The following is a 17,133-nucleotide window of genomic DNA, read 5'->3' as shown; positions in this document are numbered from 1 at the left end:
CCCCCACGGCCTGGGCTTGGAGGGGGTGGGGGAGGAGACGACTCTTCCTGGGCCCTGTTTTCTGCTTGGTCTCCATGTTTGGAGGTGTTGGTCTTTCTGGGGAGCCCTCGCTGCCCTCCATTGCTCTTCGGCGGGGGTGGGAGGGGGGTCATTCTCCCGTAATTAATATAGTGACGCACGACTCCTGCCTCGTGGCCCAGCGCCGCCATGCCGGCCGGGGCCGGGGCCGGGGCCGGGGCCGGGGCCGGACCGTGTGGGGCCGGGCCGGGCGTGGGGGGGGGGGGGGCCGGTGTCCTTTGGTTTTTTGTATTATATATTCATAACATTATAGAACACGTATGAATTACATATAAAAACTGAAGCAGCGTCACAAAATGGTGTTCTCAGAGTCTGAGCTTCACCACCCCCCCCCCGTGGGTGACACCCACCCTACCCCTGAGGAGCTGCGTTCCAGAAACTTCAGTGGACAGGGTTTGAAAAAGTGGGGAAGGTCGAGCTTGGGACACTTGGGATGGCAGCTAAGTAGGACAGTTTAGTAGAGGTTGACAGCCGACTCAGGCCCTGTGCATCCTGTGAATGACCGTCTGGGGAGGGTGGGGGGGTCTGCGGGAGGGGCTCCTTCACGATCGGGGTGTCAGGGTGCCCCCCCCAGGTTAACCAACGCCCCTTCCCTCACCTCCCAGCCCAATGGAACAGTTGAAGCAGATTACGGAGATTACGGAGACACAACTAGTTCAGTGTCTGACGCTGGAATTGTTTTTTTTAAAGCAGAATTTTATCTCTGAGAGGAGGAAAATGGAGTCGGGTCTCCTTAACTTACAGATAAAGATTTGAGATCCTGGGGAATTTGTAACTTGCCTAAAATGAAGTACAGTTAATTAGCAGAAGGTGTTTTTAAATCTCAGAGTGCGGTGAGCTGCACAGCTGTGGGTATTTCCCAGCTGGGGAAGGGACTAGAACTAGAACTGGCTCCTCACCCTTAAGACATCCAGGCTTAGAGAAAGCCGGAAAGGAATGTTTTAAAACAACCCCTGGGGCTGGGGGCCAAACTTATTGCCTCTAGGATGAAATTTTCAAATCACATGAGCCACACCCTCGGCTCCTCCAGTACTTTGTCACTGTCCTCACCCTCTATTCCTCCTTTTCTTCCTTTTCCCTTTTTAAATAGATTTTTCCTATACTGTGTGAGATGCTGTATAACATTTGGTTGATTCCCTGGGCTCAGTGAAAGAAGATTAATTGGAGCTCAATACTCTGGAAGGTTTTGTGCTACAGGAAATAGCTCAGTAAAATACAGAGAGAAAATTCTAATTTTCATTGGTAAGTGAAAAATATTTTTAAAGAATACTGTAGACACTAACCACTATGTTTCACTGTATGGCCCAAACATTGACTGCCTTCATCGCTCCTACTTTCTGTTTCACAAAACAGACTGGCTGTTCCAAATACTCTGTTTTCTTTTTTTTTTTTTTTTTTTTTTTTTGGGTCCGGTCGTGGGGCCTGAACTCTGGGCCTGGGTGCTGTCCCTCAGCTCTTCAGCTCAAGGCTAGCGCTCTACCACTTGAGCCACAGCACCACTTCCGGCTTTTTTCTTTTTGCTTATGTGGTGCTGAGGAATTGAACCCAGGGCCTCGAGCATGCAAGGCAAGTGCTCTACCACTGAGCCACCTTCCCAGCCCCAAATACTCTGTTTTCTGTCTTCTTTTTATCTACTGAGTCTTCTGGATTTGTGTGTGTGTGCTTATCTGTCTGTCTAGGTATTGGGGCTTTAACTTGGCTTAACTTTTCTGCTCAAAGATAGTGTTGTACCACTTGAGCCATAGCTCCACTTACAGCTTTTTTGGTGATTAATTGGAGACATGGGCTTCCCAAGGTGGCTTCTCAAGGTGTGATCCTCAGATCTCAGCCCTCATGAGTAACTAGGATTACAGAGTAACTAGGATTACAGGCATGAAATTTTTTTCTTTCTTTTTTTTCTTTTCTTTTTTTTTGTGGATCATGGGGCTTGAACTCTGGGACTGAGCTCTTCAGCTCAAGGCTAGCGTTCTACCAGTTGAGCCACTGTGCCACTTCCAGTTTTCTGAGTGGTTTATTGGAAATAAGAGTCTCTCAGACTTTCCTGTCCAGGCTTGTTTTGAACCGAGATCCTCAGATCTCAGCCTCCTGAGTAGCTAGGATTACAGGTATGAACCACTGGCCCCTGCCTCAGAAGAAATTTTTTTCTTAATTGAGGATAGAACCCAGGGACTTACACATGTTTGTCAATCACTGTATTACAGAGCTGTACCCTTGGCACTTTTTGTGTGTATGTTGGTTGTAGGGTTTGAATTCTGGGCCTGGGCCCTGTCCCTCAGCCGTTCAGCTCAAGGCTGGTGCTCTACCACTTGAGCCACAGAGCCACTTCCGGTTTTCTGGTGGTTAATTGGAGATAAGAGTCTCATGGACTTCCTGTCCAGGCTGTCTGGCTTTGAACCGTGATCCTCAGATCTCAGTCTCTTGAGTAGCTAGGATTACAGGCGTGAGCCACCAAAAGTTTGTGACAGGTTCTTAATTATTGCCCCAGTTAGTCAGTGCCCGTGGCTCACGCCTGTAATCCTCGCTACTCAGGAGGCTGAGATCTTGAGCCACAGCACCACTGCTAGCTTTTTTTGTTTATGTGGTGCGGAGGAAACAAACCCAGGGCCTCATGCATGCAAGGCAAGCACTCTACCACTGGGCCACCTTCCTAGCCCCTGGAATTTTCTTTAAACAAGATAGCTTAGTATGCTCAAGACCCTGAGACTGATTCCCAGCACTACAAAAATAGATATCAAACAACATAACATGCCCCTATGCTCAGTGAGGAGATCAATAATACATTGGATAATGGGCTTTTTTCTCAGTCCTTGGAACAGATTTTTTTCAAGGCTCTTTTTTCTTTTTCTGGCGCTGGGCAGCTGTGTTCCTTTTTAACTTGCAGTGTGCCATTGCACTCTGACCTAGTCTTCTTTTGGCCCTAAGGACACAAGTGTTAAGAGGACGAGTCTATTTTGGCCAGTCATTTCCTGCTCCCCTCAGAACAGCTCAGACCAAAAATAGAAGGCCCTGGGCTCTTGTTTCTGACAGTCACCTTACTGACAAACCTTACTGAGTGACCTTGGGCCCAAACCCAATAACTTCTCAGTGACAATTTCCTGACGTGGGCACAGAGGATGAGCTCACAGAATCAATAAAGCTGATTTATAAAATATAGTAAGCCAAGGAGTGAAGATCGAAGATTTTAGGCCTCTGGGCCGTACTTCAGGAGGTGTGGCTCTGAGGCAGCAAAAATGTAGATTCAGGACTCTGGGCCTGCTTGTCAACATGGGTGCGTGTAAGCCCCTGACTCATGCCCCGCCAGAAACTCCCAGGGAATGCCAGAATCCATCCCACCCCTGCATCAGGGAGATGAGTCAGAACTAGCCCTGACTGAGGCCTGTGTCCAGCAGGGCCTGATGGTGCAGGACTACAACCCCAGCATTTGGGAGGTGAGGCCAAAAAATCACAAGTTCCAGACCAGCCTAGGCTACTTCAGACCCTTTCTCAAAAACAGATGGGGGGGGGGGTCTTATAATCCTGAAGTTAGTCCAGCTGTTTTTTATCTAAAAGGCAAAGGAAGTCTCAAGAAAACAACTTTCTTATTTTCTAAAGACTTCCAATTTGCAGTTCCCAGCCCCCTCTCTCAGCTGCAGATCTTCTCAGAGTCGATTTCTGGAACAATCGTTTGATTTTGGGAACAATGTGAGCCTGAGAGACTGTGGCACAAACTTGGGCTCCTCCCACACAAGAAAAAAAAAATCCCGCAGAGCTCTGCAGAGCTCCATCCTGCTCAAGAGAGAGAGCTTTGTTTCCTGGGGGATTTTAGACCGCTAAAAATGAACTCTGAAACAAGGGTAAACTCAGCCATTAGAACCCACCAGATACACCCATTGCCCTACAAGACCCAAGGGTCATTCCAGCAAAACCAGTTACAGAAAGTAGAAATGGCAGTGTCATTGCCTGTCCCCACAATGAGATGGGAGTCCCCATCCTACACCCCCCCCCACCTCTCACAGAAAGTGAAGCCACCTTGGCAGAAAACCAAGGGCACCAGATTCTTTGTGATGTGCGCGCACATCAGTACTTGGACTTGAACTCAGAGCCAGGACACTGTACCTTAGCTTCTTCCACTCAGGCTGATGCTCTACCACTTGAGCCCCAGTGCCACTTCCAGCTTTTTCTGCTTATGTGGTGTTGAGGAATCAAACCCAGGACTTCATGCATGCAAGGCAAGCACTCTACCACTGAGCCACCTTCCCAGCTCCTGGGAGACTATCTCCAGTTAATCACCCAAAAAATAAAAAGTAAAACTGTGGCTCTAGTGGTAGAGCACCCGCCTTTAGCTCAAAAGCTCAAAAGTGGTGCCCAGGCCCTGAATTCAAGCCCCAGGACAGGCAAAACAAAACAAAAAGCTTCTAAGGATTGCCCAAAGGAGACCACCACGTGGTTCAGGCAGTAGAGTGTTTATTTGGGAGAGCCAGACTGTGGGGCCACACCCTAGACTAGGGCATAGTGTGTGGCAGCTCAAAATAATGGTGGAGAAAAATTGTACAGGGAAGGGGGAGCCGGGACTGTAGCAGAGGAGGAAGTGACTTCAGAGCCTGGGGGAACCTCCCACTGTGCCCCAGGTGTGCAGCAACCAGTTACCTTGTGCTAGTGGGAACATTTAGGGAGGGCCACGTGCAGGAGAGGGAGCCAAGGGGAAGAGGTCTACATGGGGTGTCTGCTTGGAGAGAAAACAAAGAGAAGGGGCCAGTTTTCCCAGGCAGACCTAACACATTCCCTCTTGGATAGAATCTTCTTTTAGGGAAGAGAACAAAGGAGAAAATGTCCAACAAGATGAATTTCCCTACCCCCTGAGAGCTCTAAGATACTAGTTCTCTAAAGTAGTTTATTGGCTACATAATGTACTGGGCTCTGGGCCCTCAATTGTGTTGTGGATCTTTCTGGAAGGCCTGTCTGTGAGAGCCAGCTGTAACACCAGGAAATGTAAGAGGAAGACTAACAACAAAGAGCAAGCTAGAATTAGAGAAGCTGGTCTGGCTGCATCATTCTGTGGCTTAAAAATTCTGCAAGGAGCTGGGCGCTGGTGGCTCACGCCTGTAATCCTAGCTACTCAGGAGGCTGAGATCTGAGGATCGCGGTTCAAAGCCAGCCTGGGCAGGAGAGACCGTGAGACTCCTATCTCCAATAAACCACCAGAAAACCGGAAGTGGCGCTGTAGCTCAAGTGGTAGAGCGCTCGCCTTGAGCTGAAGAGCTGAGGGACAATGCCCAGGCCCAGAGTTCAAGCCCCACGACCGACAAAAAAAAAAAATCTGCAAGGAACCAGGGATCAGTAGCTCATGCCTGTAATCCTAGCTACTAAGGAGGTTGAGATCTGAAGATCTACGTTCAATGTCAGCCCAGGCCGGAAAGTCCCTTGAGACTCTTGTCTCTTAACTCCTCAAAAGCCAGAAGTGGAACTATAGCTCAAATGGTAGAGCCCTAACCTTGAGCATAAAAGCTAAGGGACAGCCAAATCCCTTCATTAGCTCCAGCCCAGAGTTCATGGTTGCTAGCTTTTCATTTCCCAAGGTCTCCTGAGATCTCCTTTTGGGTCAGCTTATCTGGCTGGAGATGTTCTGATCTCCTTGTTGAAGTCTCCCTGGCTTCCTGGTATCTGCATGGTCACATTTACCCAGCGCAGCTTTGTTTTCTTAATGTGCCTGGCAGCTCTAAGGCAGCCCTGTGAGAGAGGCTGCTGTAATCTTCCTCTCAGAAAGATCAGGAAAAAGCCTGAGGGACATTCCTCCTCTTGTCCCTCTGCCTGACACACATCTGGGACTCCAGATGTGTCTAGTCAAAAGATGTTTTCTAACTGAATAAGCTGGAAAAGTACTGGAGATTCAAGACCTACAACCAGAGCACAGTGGCATATAGGGAAGAATTCAATTAAGATGCAAAATATAATGAAAATAATAGAAAAAAAAAAACTGTGTGAAAATGATGATAGCACTGCAAGAGAGTAGCATTCTTCAGCAGGCCTCTAGAGGCCGCAAGTTTGGCCTGGGGTATTACCAGGCCAAGGTTAGATGTGGACTGGCCTTCGTTTTGGTTGAAATTGGATGGACAGGTTGACTGATAGGTAGGTGGGATTTAAGTACCAGGTCTGCATCTGTGCATGATTGAACAGTCTTGAATCCAGGCACCATAGGGCCAAGAGGTCACAATAGGTCATTGTTCTTGCCCTCCATGCATGTGTACTGGGGGGTGGGGAGAAGGGGGTTCTTCTTGCCAATGAATACTCTGGTTATCAGGACTTGATGCCAGCTGGTCTGTTCCCAGCCATTTCACCAGAATTATTATTAGCACTTTTATTTGTTTTTGTTTCTTCTTATCTATTTATTTATATATTTATTTTTGGTGCTGGTCTTGGGGCTTGAACTCAAGGCCTGGGTGCTGTCCCTGAGCTTTTGTGTTCACTTTGAGCCACACCTCCACTCCCAGTTTTCTGGAAGGTAAGTCTTATGGATTGTCCAGCATAGGCTGGCTTTGAACCAGGATCCTCAGATTTCAGCTTCCCGAGTAGCTAGGATTACACGCATGACCCACTGGCTCCTGGCTCATAATCAGAACTTTTACGGCACTGTGGAGGAAATCATTTAGGGTCTTGGGGTGTTTCCTTCAGGGGGCAGATCTGTGGACAGACCCCTGTGCTAGCTAGTGGCCTGGGTGATTCTCCTCATTACCTAGCAACCAGGAACCTTAAAGAGTCTGCCTTCTCTTAGATCCTCAAGAATTATAGTATATGCCTGGTAGTGCCACATGGGAGGGGGCGGTGACAGAACAACTGGTTCTCGGTCCTGAAGTGATCCACACATAAAAAATGACTTTGATCATCGTGTGTACCCATGGAAGGTTTTTCAGCGGCTTGTTCTGTTGCTGAGTAAGTACTGGGGGTGTTAGGGAGAAAGAACACGATGCTTAGAGACAACTCATGTACTTCCACAGGGACCAGGCCAGGGGCAGATGGAACACCTCCTCAGGATGGTGGAGTATGCAGCAGAGGAAGCTGGGAACTGCTCTCCTCTCCCAAGAACTTCCTGAAGATGGCCTGCAGCCCCCAGAGGTGGGCGGGACAGGGCTCCCTGCAACTCCCGGTGAGCTTTCAGCCAGACAGGAGGGACAGCCAGGCTCAGCCCTTGTCATTCTGCAGCGTATGAGTCACTGTCCTGTCCAGTCCTGATCTGTGCAGGGCCTTGGGTTACCCACCCTTGCGGGCCTGCTGAGTGGAGTTTCTGGAATAGTTTGAAGGATTCTAAGGGGGGTGGCATCCACATTCTGGTCTGCCTGACCTGTGCAGTCACTGGCGGATGTTTGTGTTGTGGAGCATGACGCTTATTAAACATCACATGCCTCTCTGCCTGCAGGTGCTCACCGGCCCACAGCCACAGAGGATGCTGACTCTTCTTCCGTACTGCCATGGCCACATTCCATCCAGGCAAGGCTGCAGGACCAGGGTTCCAGGATCTCTGCCCCAGGGGGTTTCAGGTAAAAGCAGCATCATGCTGCGTGACCAGCCTTCTCCAGAATTCACCAACTAATTAATGGAGCAGAGCTGGGCAGGGCTTGAAGTGGACTGGGCCTGGAAGCTCACCCATAGCAAGTTCCCACGCCTGCAAGGAGACCAGTAGGAGCTGGGTGACAGCCTTGTCATAGCAAGGTTTCCTTTTTGTTGTTGTTGGTGGTGGTGATGTGGCTTGAACTCAGGGCCTGGGCATGGTCCCTGAGCTATTTGATCAAGGCTAGTACTCTACCACCTTGAGCCACAGCTCCACTTCTGATTTTCTGATGGTTCATTGGAGATAAGAGTCTCATGGACTTTTCTGCCTCAGTTACCTTTGAACTGTGATCCTCAAATCTCTGCCTCCTGGGGCTGGAAATGTGGCTTAGTGGTAGAGTGCTTGCCTAGCATGCATGAAGCCCTAGGTTCGATTCTTCAGTACCACATACACGGAAAAAGCCAGAAATGGCACTGTTGTAGAGTGCTAGCCATGAGCAAAAGAAGCTCAGGGAGGGGCTGGGAAGGTGGCTCAGTGGTAGAGCGCTTGCCTTGCATGCCTGAGGCCCTGGGTTCCATTCCTCAGCACCACATAAGCAGAAAAAAAAAAAGCCAGAAGTGGTGCTGTGGCTCAAATGGTAGAGAGCTAGCCTTGTGCTGAAGAGCTGAGGGACAGTGCCCAGGCCCAGAGTTCAAGCCCCACGACCAGATTCCCCCCCATCCCCCCCAAAAAAGTCACATTCTGGCTGGAAGTGGTGGCACATGCCTGTAATCCTAGCAACTCAGGAGGATTACAATTCAAGGCCAACCCTACACAAAATCAGCAAAATCCCAACCCAACCCAACTTGTTAGTTGGGTACTGTGGTGTGCCCCATGATCCCAGCTACATGGGGGAAAGATAGGTAAGCAGATCACAATCTGAGGCTGGCTCCAGGCAGAAACTCAGGATGCTGTCAGAGAGCAAACAGGGCTGTTTAAACTCCAGTAATACAAACACACACACACAGACACACACACATACACATAGCTGACCTATGGCCCAGTCCTGTCCCTTACTGCCTCTGTCCCCACCTGCTCAGTAGAACCAAAGCCACCTCCACACTGGTGGTGTGTGCCTGTGATCCTGGATACCCAGGAGGAGGCTGAGATCTGAGGATCTTAGTTTGAAGCTAGGTTAGGCAGACAAGTCCAAGAGACTCTCATCCCCAATGAACCAGCAAAATTGTGAAACTGACCTCATGGCCCAAATGGTAGAGCAACAGCCTTGAGCAAAAAAGTCAAGTGAGAGCATGAGGCCAGTTCAAGCCTTAGTATAGGTGTGCGTGCGCGCGCGCACACACACACACATGGGAAGCTGAGATGATGTTACTGTTACGGGAGGTAACATCAGCAAAAACAATACACAAGAGAGAGAGTTTTAGCCTGAAGATTCCAGAAGTGTCCATAGAGACCATAACCTTAAAAGATGATTAAAAGATGAGCATCGGTGGCTCAGGCCTGTAATCCTAGCTACTCAGGAGGCTGAAATCTGAGGATCTTGGTTCAAAGCCAGCCAGGGCAGGGAAGTCCAAAAGACTTTTAACTCCAATAAACCACCAGAAAAAACAGAAGTGGCGCTGTGGCTCAAGTGGTAGAGCACTAGCCTTGAGCTGAAGAGCTGAGGGACAGCGCCCAGGCCCAGAGTTCAAGCTCCATAACCCTCCCTCCCCCCGCCCCCCAAAAAAGAGCAGGCTTTAATATTGGTGGGGTGGGAGGGGTTTTGGATGGGAGGGGGAGGAGGGAGCGGGGTCCTCCACCTCCACAATTTGCAAGGCTTGTTCTGTTGAGGGGAGGAATAGGCTGGTGTGGTTGGCAGGAAGGTGCAGGGATTGGTGGGAGCTGGGAAAACAGTGAATGGAGCCTAGAGTAAGGAGCTGGGAAGGGTGGGGCTCTAGAGCAGGGACTGAAGTACTGGTGCCCTGTGTCCTGGGCAGAAGGATGACTGCTGGGGGGGTGGGGAGGGCTTTGGAAAGGATCAACTGGCTGGCTGGCTGCCCGGGGGGGGGGGGGGTGGACCAGGGAAGGGCTCTGAAGTATATAGTTATAGGCCCAGCCAGAGGCTGCAGAGGCCTAGATTGAGGGGGGTGGGGCCAAGAGGAGGAGGCAGCCCGCTTTGCTCCCTTCTCTACAGAGGCCCTACCCCCACCCAGATTCAGCTTTGCTGGCCCGGCTGGCTGCTTATGGCGTTTCCTTCTCTGTCCCCCGTGAATGCTGCCTGCAGCTGGCGTCAGTGCCAGCCTGCCCGCCACCCCGCCCTGCACACGTTGGGCTAGGGCAGCTTGTGCTTTTCCAGAATGATTATGCATTGTTAGCAACATGGCTCCCTCAGTCACCAGCCACTGTACCGTTGCTGTCTAGTTGTGGGAGAGAGGAAGGATGCCATTGCAGACCCTGAAGAGGGGAGACCGATGAGATGCCCTGCACAGCTGCTCATTCCAGATCATTCCAGACCAGCACCCTGTCCCCACCCACCCTGCTGCAGCCACCATCCAAACAAGAACAGCAGAACTGCTGAGGCTTCCCAGTGCCTTTCCACTCCTCCATCTGGAAGCTTCTAGAGCTATACAAAATCTCCCCCTCTTCCAGTGCAGAGTTCCCCGATAATTGCTGAGACAGGAGACCCAGAAGTGCCCTCCTCCCAGTACTGAGCCCCCTCGGTTTCATTCCAGCCCCAGGCCCCGTGCCCTAGGGGATGCCACCCACAAAGACCTTGTGTAAGGCAGGAGCCACTGGCCCTCCTCCCCTCCCTGTCCCCTAAAAGAACTCCAGACCAGCAGGGCTGAGGAGGAGGAGCAGGAACTGAACTCTGGAAAAGGAATCCCGGTGGAAATTTCCACAGAATGGAAATTTCTGCACTGACAGAACCTTCAGCTGAGGACCTGAGCTAGCGACAGCCTAGATCACAAGGCCACCTTCCCCATTCTCCATTCTCCCCCATCTTCAGCCACCTGCTGTCCCTCCCTGAAGCGGGGGGGGGGGGGGCATCATATACCCCCTCCCTCAGCTGCCGCCTCCTGTTATTCTCAGAGACCTAATGACTCTTCTTTTTTTCTTTTCTGCCAGTCCTGGGGCTTGAACTCAGGGCCTGGGCACTGTCCCTGAACATCTCTGTGCTTCAGGCTAGCACTCTACCACTTGAGCCACAGCACCACTTCTAGCTTTTTCTGTGTATGTGGCACTGAGGAATCAAACCCAGGGCTTCATGTATGCTAGACAAGCACTCTACCACAAAGCCACCTCCCCAGCCATAATTATTCTCTCTCTCTTTCTTTCTCTCTTTCTTTCTTCTTCCTTCCTTCCTTCCTTTCTTCCCCCCTCCCTCCCTCCTCCCTCCCTCTCTCCCTTCCTTCCTTTTTCTTCTTCTTCTTTTTTTGCTGAGAACCTTGCACTTGCTGGGGATAGGCAAGTGCTCTTCCACTGAGCTGAGTCCCTAGCCCCCCTAATTACTCTTTTTTTTTGGTCCGGTCTTGGGGCCTGAACTCTGGGCCTGGGCGCTGTCCCTCAGCTCTTCAGCTCAAGGCTAGCGCTCTACCACTTGAGCCACAGCGCCACTTCCGGCTTTTTTCTGTTTGCTTATGTGGTGCTGAGGAATCAAACCCAGGGCCTCATGCATGCAAGGCAAGCGCTCTACCACTGAGCCACCTTCCCAGCCCTACTCTTTTTTTGTTGTTGTTGTTGGTCATGGGGCCTGAACTCTGAGCCTGGGCTGTCCCTGAGCTCTTCAGTTCAAGGCTAATGCTCTACTACTTGGGCCACAGCACCACTTTCGGTTTTTTCAGTTTTTGTGGTGCTGAGGAATGGAACCCAGGGCTTCATGAATGCTAGGCAAGCACTCTACCACTGAGCCACATTCCCAACCCCCTCCCCCCAGTTACTCTGGATGTTCCTCTGCCTGCCTCTGACATGTACACACACACACACACACACACACACACACACACACACGCGCGCGCGCGCGTGCGCCTGTTCCCCCTCCAGGAAGCCTTCGCACTGAACTGTCAGACCCTGTGGCATCACCCTGATGGTGCCCTTCCCCTTGGCTGAGTGACTCATTTGTTATCTTGAGGCACATGGCTTTTATTGTGGTTCGTCATCATCGTTTAACAGCCTTGAAAACAGAGTCCTCATCTTATAAGTCCTGCCCCAGCTCCTTGATTCAGCCCTCCATGTTGTCCACGCAGCACAGTCACCCCTGTGTGGCCTGGGGCCGACCCTGGGGACTATCAAGGTTCACCCTGTGCTGGTGCTCCCTGTGGATCCCCATAACCCAGACCAGCAGGAATTGGATGGGAGGTCGTGGATTTGCCCTTCCTCCTGCCCCAGCCAGGGCCCGCGCACAAGCAGACCCAGAGGGGGAAGGGCAAGGACTCAGCCCTGCCCCAGCTTCCTTCCCCAGGAGCTACCTGGCCACAGACTTGGTGATTCAGGGGGCCCAGGGTCCTCCCATTCACCCACTCAGCCTAAATGTCGCCTCTTCCCCACCCCCCAATCACAGGCCTCCCAAAGAACGGTAAGCCCCACCCATGACCCAGCCTGGTTCCTCCCGTGGGGTCTGGACTCTGGCAGGGGACTTCATTGTCATCCTCACTGAGTTCCAGTGAGCTGTGAGGCTATCACGAGCCCCGTGTCCTAAAGTAGTGGGCACGTAAAGTGATGATCCTCCCGTGGCTGGACCACTTCAGGGACAATTGGCACCAGCCACGGGGCGACCCCTCCACCATCCCCAGAGCTGACCCGAGCCAGGCAAGTCTCAGGAAGGGGTTAAACTTTCTAGGTCGGTCTTGGTACAGCAAAGAAGGTTGGGGGGAAAAAAAAAGTCAGGCCAGAGTCTGGGTGGAATTTTCCAAAGCTCATAAACAGGACCAGTAGGGGTTGCTAAGGGAGGTCACTATGGAAACAGTCACGTGTCTCGGCCTTCTGGTTATTCCAGCCTGACTGCGGGACTCCATGCGACATAAGCTCCAGATCTCTGTCCATTGGCTGTCGCCGGCCTCTCACCACTGAGATCTAGCAGGGGATTGGTCAAGTGCAGTTGCTGGGCTGGAACCTCCTGGGAGCTGTTGTTCTGAACTGAAGATGTTAGATAGACTGCCAAAGATGTTTCCATAGGAACCACTTTCCTCTCTGACTTCCTCATAAGTCTGTGTAGATGAAGTACTTTTCCAAAGGCAAAAGTAGATGTCAGCCATTTTCTACTGGCCCACCTTTCTTTGGAAAGCAAATGTTGTTTCCAGAGTACTCAAGGAATTTTAGAGCCCTGGCTCTGGTTACTAACCTGGCCCCCGGGGGCCTTAGTGTCTTTCTGCTAAATTAAAGAGTTCATTCTAGAACTCACTACCCTGCTGGGCTGGAGGGAGGCTCTGACCTGACCAAGTTTGCAAGTCAGGGCCTGGCACTTGCTTGGGAGCTGTCGCTGAGCTTCTTTTCCTCAAGTCTAGTGCTCTACCACTTGAGCCACAACACCACTTCTGGCTTTTTTTGAGTAGTTTAATGGAGGTAAAAGTCTCATGGACTTTTCCTTCCTAGGCTGGCTTCAAACAGCCATCCTCAGATCTCAGCCTCCTGAGTTATTAGGACTACAGGCATGAGCCATTGGTGCTGACTTGTTTAGCTTTTTCACCCAAGGCTGGTGCTCTGCCACTGGAGCTATACCTCCATTTCTGGCTTTTTACTAGTTAGAGACCGACTCTCAGACTTTTCCTCCTGGGCTGGCTTTGAATCACAGTCCTCTGAACTCAAGACTACTAAGAGCTAGGATTTCAGGCATGAGGCACACTGGTGCCTGATACTGTACTGTCTTTCTAGGCCCTAACTTAAATGAAGATGAAAACAACATGGGTTAGCTCAAAACATAAAAGCCCTGGGTGTCTTACCTACCATGAGCAATCCAGAGCCCTGGCTTCTGATCTAAACTGCTACTGAGCCCCTCTCACCGGGTTACTTCTGTAAGTCATTCGTCCTTTCTTGGCCTCAGTTTTCCCATCTCTAAAAGAGGCAGACCCAGATCATTGCCATTTACTTGGCATCCTTCTAGAAAAGAAGTCGAACCACCATGCCCCAGTCACAGAACAAATAAGCACTGACAGCCTTCCCCATCCCCCCCCCCCCCGTGTTGGCACTTTGCCATTGAGCATGTCCAACATCCTGCCCACCAGCTGTTTTTGTTTTTGTTTTTTGTCAGTCATGGGGTCTGAACTCTGGTCCTGGGCTCTGTCCCTCAACTCTTCAGCTCTAGGCTGGCGCTCTACCACTTGAGCCATAGCGCCACTTCCAGCTTTTTCTGCTTATGTGGTGCTGAGGAATTGAACCCAGGGCCTAATGCATGCAAGGCAAGCACTCTACCACCGAGCCACCTTCCCAGCCCCTTGCCTACTAGCTTTGACTACAACCTTTGAAAAGATAAGAATTTTGAGGGCTGGGAAGGTGGCTCAGTGGTAGAGTGCTTGCCTAGCATGCATGAAGATTCCTCAGTTCAATTCCTGAGTACCACATACACAGAAGAAGCCAAAAGTGGCGCTGTGGCTCAAGTGGTAGAGTGCTAGCCTTGAGCAAAAGAAGCTCAGGGACAGTGCCCAGGACCTGAGTTTGGGCCCAGGACTGGTGAAGGAAGGAAGAAAGGATGGATGGAAGAAAGAAAAGAAAGAATGAACATTGAGACAAGGTGTTTGAAACTGGAGCCCACTAACCTAGAGCAGTTTAGGGTTGTGTCTACTGTGGGTTTTTTTCCCTTTCTCTCTTTTTTTTTTTTGGTCAGTCGTGGGGCCTGAACTCTGGGCATGGGCGCTGTCCCTCAGCGCTTCAGCTCAAGGCTAGCGCTCTACCACTTGAGCCACAGCGCCACTTCCAGCTTTTTCTGCTTATGTGGTGCTGAGGAATGGAACCCAGGGCCTCATGCATGCAAGGCAAGCGCTCTACCACTGAGCCACATTCCCAGCCCCCTTTCTACTCTTTTAATATAAACAGCCTTTTTTTTTTTTTTTTTTTTTTTGGTAAGACAGGGTCTCAGCCTGCAACTCTCAATCCTTTTGCCTCAGTTTACCAAGTCTTTGGATTATTGGCATGTACTTATGACAGGGTTTCATTGAACTTGTTTGATATTAATCTTCAAATGCATGCACAGTTGATTTTTTTTTTTAATTTCTTACAGTTGGTTTGTTCCATCAAGCTGTAAACAGAATCCATTGTCTTTTCACTGACTGGTCTCTTAAGACTTGCTGAAGAATCTGGGTTGTTGTGGAATTTTCCACATTTTGGAGTTTGCTGATCAACTCTCTGTGGTATGGTGTGACATTCCTGACCTGCCTGTAGACAAGTCATTATATCTGCAGCCTTGATCCACTTCAAGCCTCACCATTTTAAGATATTTTTTTAATTTTTATTTTTTGTCAGTCATGGGGCTTGAACTCTGGGCCCAGATACTGTCCCTCAGCTCTTCAGCTCAAGACTAGCACTCTTATACTTAAGCCACAGCGCCACTTCTTGAGCTGAAGAGCTGAGGAACAGAGCCTAGGCCCAGAGTTCAGGCCTCATGATCAACAACAACAAAAAAAGAGTCTCACAGACTTTCCTGCCCAGGCTGGCTTTGAAACATGATCCTTGGACCTCAGCCTCTTGAGTAGCTAGGATTACAGGCATGAGCCACTGGTGCCTGGCCAATTTTAATAATTTTAAAAGGCCAGCTGTGGTGGCCTAGCAAGAGGATCTTAAGTCGGAAGCTAGCCTATATTAAAAAATTTTGTGTGTGTGTAGATGGTGTTGACAGATCCAAATTAAAAATACAGTGAATGGTCTTGGTATGTTTCTCAGTGGAACATTTGCTTAGCAGCTTTGAGGCTGGATTCCATCCCCAGGACTGCAAAAATAATAAGATGGGAAGCACCTTCAGGGCTGGGCCCTGGTCATCTGACCCTCTCTGGTGCCGTGTCTCATCCCTGGGTTTCACCCAAGCCTCAGGAAAGCTCGTGCCCTGCCCTGCGGCCTGGCGAGGGTTGAGTCATCCTGCCTCCTCTCCACTAACACAGACTCAGTGGTCAGCATGATAGCCTGCGTCTCTGTGTGATGACCAGTGGGAGACATTTCCTGGATAAAGCTGCCAGCAAAAGCTGACTTTCCCTGGGGCACTGGGGAACTTTGGGGACTGGTTCTCTTCACTGTCTTTGGCTCTTAGGAAAATTTAAAGCCACACCAAATGCCGGGCGCTGGTGGCTCATGCCTGTAATCCTAGCTACTCAGGAGGCTGAGATCTGAGGATCGCGGTTCAAAGCCAGCCCGGGCAGGAGAGACCGTGAGACTCCTATCTCCAATAAACCACCAGAAAACCGGAAGTGGCGCTGTAGCTCAAGTGGTAGAGCGCTCGCCTTGAGCTGAAGAGCTGAGGGACAGCGCCCAGGCCCAGAGTTCAAGCCCCACGGCCGACAAAAAAAAAAAAAGCCACACCAAATGCACAGCCTTTTTTTTTTTTTCTTTTTTTTCTGTTGTTGTTGTTGTTAGTCATGGAGCTTGAACACAGGCCTGAACACTGTCCCTGAGCTCTTTTTATGTTGGTGGTGGTGTTGGGGCTTGACCTCTGAGCCTGGATGCTGTCCCTCAGCTCTTTAGCTCAAGGTTAACGCTCTACCACTTGAGCCACAGCGCCACTTCTGGTTTTCTCAGTGGTTTATTGGAGAGAAGAGTCTCATGGACTTTCCTGGCCAGGCGGTTTTGACCCATGATCCTACACAAAGAGGTGTAACTCCCGCCCTAAGCTGTTACCTGGCCAACAAGTCATTAGACTTCACATGCCAATAGAGCACACACAGACATGCACACGTAGTATGCACACACACATGTGCGCACACATACACACAGACTTGGTCTGCAGTGGTGAGCCCAGAGGTGGAGCTGCATAGCCATGTGGCTGGGCACAGGAGGCCCTGGGTTAAATAGCAGTCGAGGTTGGGCTGGTGTGGGTGCATAGAATCAGGTGTGGGTGCAGACAATCACGCTGCAAAGGTACAGAGGTAGGAGGAACACAGGCAAGGAGAGTGCATGCAGGGGCAAGTTCCAGCACGGGCCCACCCATGGCTCGGCAGAGTAGGAGAATGAGCTGGGTGCTGGGAAGGCCTCTGGCTGAGAAGGCAGGAAGTGTATCAGGCCCCTGCTGGGAAAATAACACTGAGATGTCAGCCAGCTAAACATCATGGGGCATAGGGACTACAAAGGAGGCGGTGTCTGAGCTAGGAAATTATAATCACCTGGCAGCACAGGCCTCAAGCTCCAGACTCCACCTCATTTGGTCTTTTTTTTTTTTTTTTGGTCGGTGGTGGGGCTTGAACTCTGGGCCTGGGCGCTGTCCCTGTGTTCTTCAGCTCAAGGCAAGCACTCTACTGCTTGAGCTACTGACCCGTCCAGCAGGTTCAGTTATTCGTTAGGCTTGAGGAGGTGCCTCCTAAAAACCAATGGGGGCGAGAGAGAAAGGAGACCAAGCGCAGAAAGAAAGAAAAAGTCAGTCTGAG

General features: G+C 50.6%; 1 long non-coding RNA gene across 1 annotated transcript; it reads left to right on the top strand.

Annotated features, from left to right (window-relative positions):
- On the top strand, nucleotides 1–15,467 carry LOC138824314 (uncharacterized). The gene is made up of 5 exons (XR_011371059.1): nucleotides 1–84; nucleotides 1,169–1,320; nucleotides 7,050–7,167; nucleotides 7,469–7,589; nucleotides 14,787–15,467. It is a non-coding gene; the product is annotated as an uncharacterized lncRNA (long non-coding RNA).
- The last annotated feature ends 1,666 nt before the right edge of the window (nucleotides 15,468–17,133 follow it).

Source organism: Dipodomys merriami, unplaced genomic scaffold, assembly GCF_024711535.1.
Source record: "Dipodomys merriami isolate MVZ:Mamm:240054 unplaced genomic scaffold, mDipMer1.0.p SCAF_128, whole genome shotgun sequence".
NCBI lineage: Eukaryota > Metazoa > Chordata > Mammalia > Rodentia > Heteromyidae > Dipodomys > Dipodomys merriami.
The sequence above is the reverse complement of the archived record's forward strand: the minus strand, read 5'-3'. Positions and strand labels throughout refer to the sequence as shown.